Source organism: Lactuca saligna, chromosome 4 (assembly GCF_052625555.1).
Source record: "Lactuca saligna cultivar CGN05327 chromosome 4, ASM5262555v1, whole genome shotgun sequence".
NCBI lineage: Eukaryota > Viridiplantae > Streptophyta > Magnoliopsida > Asterales > Asteraceae > Lactuca > Lactuca saligna.
Window position 1 is genome coordinate 188,530,169 of NC_136420.1, and position 5,458 is coordinate 188,535,626.

Sequence of the window (5,458 nt, forward strand, 5' to 3'; positions counted from 1 at the left end):
TTAATTAATCTCTTTAAGTCACCAAATTAATTCCTAATTAATTTATGACTTATATTAATCAAATAACAATATTATTATTCCTTATATTATACTTATAATATATTAATAATATTCCTTCTCTCATTATAAATCATCCTGTCAAGTTGCTATCGTGAAGGCAACCCAAAAGGACCATGCACAACCGGGTCAAATACTTGCCAAATATAGTTGTAGCCTTAGACACTATTCCAACAGTCTCCCACTTGGATAAGTCTAGTAACTATATGCACAACTATAATCCGATTAGCAATCGTAGCTCTCAAAAACGCTGTCAAACTCTGTTCTAATCAATCTTGTCCGTTAGATAAGGGATCGTACAGTCCTCTTTTGGATATCATGCTGACAATTTTATGGAATCAATTTTGTCTAGCATTTGGTTTCTCGATTTCAGATTTATTCGACATAGAACTTAATCGAACACATCAATTCAATGTACAACCAATTAACAAATAACAAACCATATATCTAGGTTTTAAGACCATATGATATTATCGTCTTGCGATCATCCTTTTTATCATATTCCATAAGGTGATTCCAGCAAGAGCGGGTTTGTTCCAATGCTCAAAACTAGTTCATAAGCACTCATGAACGATGCAGTAAACTTTTACTATGTATAATACCATTTAGACAATCTACATACCAATTCATGACAATCTTCATTCATATCTACTTCCAAAATATGAACGCATGTGGACTATTTGAATAATTTGATTATTCTTAATAAACTTAATTATTCTGGAAGTCAAACATGCAAAGTGAAACAATAGTTAAATGATTTAACATAAGACAGTAACATTACTCATAAATAATACTCTTTTATTTAATCATCAAATGTTAATTACATTTATCTATTACACGTTTCCAATACTATCTAATCTATACTAATATCATCCTTCAGCCCAATACTCCTAGCATGCTGCAAGTGCCTAACCCTACCCAGTCCCTTCGTAAGCGGATCTGCTGGGTTATCTTCTGATGATATCCTCTTCACTACGAGTTGTCCTTCTTCTACACGATGTCTAATAAAGTGATATTTTCTGTTGATATGTCGAGATCTACCATGATCCCTCGGTTCCTTGGTCAAGGCAACCGCTCCTTCATTATCACAGAAAATCTCCATGGGCTCCTTTATGGTAGGTACAACTCCAAGATCATCGATGAAATTCTTCAACCATATTGCCTCCTTTGACGCTTCGCTCGCTGCAATGTACTCTTATTCGCATGTTGAATCAGCTACGGTTTCCTGCTTGGAACTCTTCCAAGTCACTGTTCCTCCATTTAGGGTAAAGACCCAGCCCGACTGCGAACGGTAGTTGTGTCGGTCAGTTTGAAAGCTGGCGTCACTGTACCCTCGCACCTTTAAGTCATCACTCCCTCTGAGGACTAAGAATCATTCCTTCGTCCTCCGAAGGTACTTAAGGATATTCTTGACCGTAATCCAATGGGCTCTGCTAGGGTTCCCTTGATATCTACTAACCATGCTCAAAGCAAAGGCTACATCAGGGAGAGTACAAGTCATAGCATACATGATTGAGCCAACTGCGGAAGCGTATGGTACTCGGCTCATTTATGCTATTTCAGCTTCGGTACTCGAACTTTGAGTCTTACTCAACTTGGCATTACTTTGTATCGGTAATTCTCCCTTCTTCGAGTTTTCCATACTAAAATGTTTTAGTACTTTATCTAAGTAAGTGTTCTGACTAAGTCCTATTAGTCTCTTACTTCGCTCTCTCACTATCCTTATTCCCAAAATATAGGAAGCTTCTCCGAGGTCCTTCATAGCGAAGCACTTCCCGAGCCAGGACTTAACTTCCTGCAGAGTCGGGATGTCATTTCCTATGAGCAGTATGTCATCAACATACAAAACGAGAAAGCTAACTATGCTCCCACTGGCTTTGACATATACACACGATTCATCTTCGCTTCGTACAAATCCAAACTCTTTGACTTTCTCATCGAAGCAAATATTCCATCTGCGAGATGCTTGCTTAAGTCCATAAATGGACTTCTCAAGCTTACACACTCCATTCGGATGCTTCGGATCAACAAAACCCTCTGGTTGAGACATGTAAACATCCTCAGCCAACTTCCCGTTAAGGAAAGCGGTTTTGACATCCATTTGCCAAATCTCATAATCATGAAATGCAGCAATAGCTAGCATCACTCTAATAGATTTTATCTTTGCAACTGGTGAGAAGGTCTCATCATAGTCAACTCCGGGAGTTTGAGTAAAGCCCTTCGCAACCAATCGCACCTTATATGTGTGTACATTTCCATCCACGTCGGTCTTCTTCTTGAAGATCCATTTGCACCCAACGGTCTTACGTCCGGGTACATTATCATCCAAATTCCAAACTCGGTTATCATACATGGACTGGATCTCGTTGTCCATTGCCTCTTTCCATTTCACAGACTCCGGGCCTACCATGGCTTCCTTAAAGCTATTAGGTTCATCTAGATTTATTAGTGTACCATCAGTAATATACGTGTCCCCTTCGGTAGTAATATGAAATCCATAAAACTGGGGTTGAACTCTAACTCTTTCGGAACGTCTAAGAGGTAAGGACTGGTCAATAGGCTCAACCGTAGTTTCCTCCTCGGGTTGAGTGCCAGCGGTGGAGGTTCCTTCATCTATCGACTCTTGAATCTCTTCAAGCTCGATTTGCCTCCCACTGTCCCCTTGGCTTATGAGTTCTCATTCTCGGAAAACTCCTCTCCTCGCAACGAAGACTACATTGTCCTTCGGTCTATAGAAGAGATATCCAAAGGATCTCTGTGGGTAGCCGATGAAAATACATCGCTCACTATGAGGTTCGAGCTTGTTGTGAGTATCTCGTCTTACGAAAGCCTCACAACCGCAAACCTTTATATGTGCCAACGAGGGAGCTTTCCCTTCCACATCTCGTGAAGTGTTTTGGCAACCTTCTTAGTAGGGACTCGGTTAAGGATATGGGCGGCAGTCTCTAAGGCATACCCCCAAAAAGAGATAGATAGTGAAGCACGACTCATCATAGAGCGAACCATGTCTAACAAGGTTCGATTACGCCTTTCTGCCACACCATTCAATTGTGGTGTCCTCAATGGCGTCAATTGTGAAACTACTCCACACTCCTTGAGATAGTCGTGGAATTCAAGACTTAGGTACTCTCCTCCTCGATCGGATCGAAGCATCTTGATTTTCCTGCCCAATTGATTCTCCACTTCATTCTTGAACTCTTTGAACTTTTAAAATGTTTCTGACTTTTGCTTGATTAAGTAGATATACCCATATCTACTATAGTCATTGGTGAAAGTCACATAGAAGCGGTTCCCATCCTTAGTGGTTGATCTAAACGGTCCACATACATCGGTATGTATGAGGTCCAATAGACCCTCACCCCTTTCACATGTACTAGTGAAGGGTGACTTGGTCATCTTTCCAAGTAAACAAGATTCGCATGTGTCATCTTCTCTAAGGTCGAATGACTCCAATACTCCATCCTTTTGGAGTTAGGCTATGCGCTTCTTGTTGACATGTCCAAGATGACAATGCCACAAGGATGCTCTATCCATACCATTGGAAGAATCCATGCATAAAACATCATTTCCTAAGTTATCTACAATCATAACGGTTTCATAAATTCCATTACATGGTATAGCTTCAAAATATAAGACACCATTTAGATAAGCAAGAATAGAACCATTCTCATTATTAAAAGAAAATCTAAAACCTTGTCTAAACAAACCATAAAATGAAATGATGTTTCTTGCCATTTCTGGCGAATAGCAACAATTGTTCAAATCTAAACATAAACCATTCCTAAGCACTAAAGAATACACTCTAATCTTGATCACAGGAGAAGATCTTTTGTTCCCCATGATTAGATTTATCCTTCCATGCTCCACATCCCTATTTCTTCTTAGTCCCTGCAATTCAGAACAAATATGGTAACCACAACCGGTATCAAGGACCCAAGAAATAGCATAAGGTGAATCGTTAGATTTAATTGTATAAATACCTATGAAAGATGGCTTGATCTTTCCTTTCCTTATGGCTTGCAGGTATTCTGGGCAGCTTCTCTTCCAATGCCCTATGATGGCACTCTGCCTCCTTAGGGTTAGGACAGGGTTTAGCAGGATCAACTTTGGTCTCATTAGAAGAGGAACCATCTCGGGACTTTCCTTTGCGGTGGCTCTTAGACGGAGCCTTCCTCTTCCTTGCCCAATGGCCAAAATAGGAGCAGCTGGTGGATTGGGAGTGGTTGCAACTAACTTGTCCTTGAGGTTGCTTTCAGTAACCCTAAGGAGACCTTGGAGCTTACTTAGGGTGACCTCTTCCTTGTTCATGTGATAGGTCATCCTAAATTGGTTGTAGCATGGAGGCAAAGAGTGAAGCACCATGTCGATCGCCAAGTCTTCCCCAAAGCCAACATTCAACTTGCGAAGACGATCGACATACCTTTGCATCTTTTGTAGGTGCACGGTAAGAGACTCTCCATGACCCATCTTGGCGGAAATCATGTTAGTGAAAATATCGTAACGCTCTTGCCTCGCGTTTTGGTGGTATCGCTCCAACAAGTCTTGATGCATTTCGTACGGATACATGTCCTCATAGGATTTTTGGAATTCAGACTTCATGGTGGCTATCATGATGCAATGTACCTTCGTTTCATCACGCTCATGAGTTTCAAAAGCGGTGATTTCAGCCGGAGTAGCGATTTCTGGGTTGATCTTCTCGAGCTTCTCATCAAGGACATACTCCTTGTCCTCATAGCGAGCAATCGTGCGAATGTATCTTATCCAGTCGCTAAAGTTCGTCCCATCGAAAGTGACCTTTTGACAAAGGCTCATCAATGTGAATGAACTAGCAGCAGCGTTGTTTGCGTTTGACATCTACAAATAGAAAGGACAAAGATAGATTAGAATTTGAATCCCTAATTATCACCCAATAATAAAAATTAGGGATAGGATCCAACAACAATATTTACACATTAGAAAAGGGATACCGTAATCTAACATACAAACAATTTGAAGGTAAGTGAATGACGATTCACTAATTCTCCACCATAAAACATAACTTTAAGTCTAAATGTATTGAGAATTCCTAGGTTTAGATGAGATTCATTGAAACTTTTCAATGGCATGTTTAAATCTCGATATGCCCCTCTCGTTTGTGACTAGGATACCGAGGATCACAAAGTGGGTGTGAATTACCATGCAAATTTACATGGTCCCTGCATTGTAACAATCACCTATTCGATGTGTCGGTAAACCACACACGCTCCATCGAACTATGATAAACAATGAATCACCCTTTGCCACCTTTGCTTAGAACCAATTAGTGTGCCGGTAAACCACACACGCTCCACTAACTTCTTAGCAAGGGTGCGAAGTGTAATTTCATGGGATTGCATCAATTCACTTTTCCTACAGTAACTAA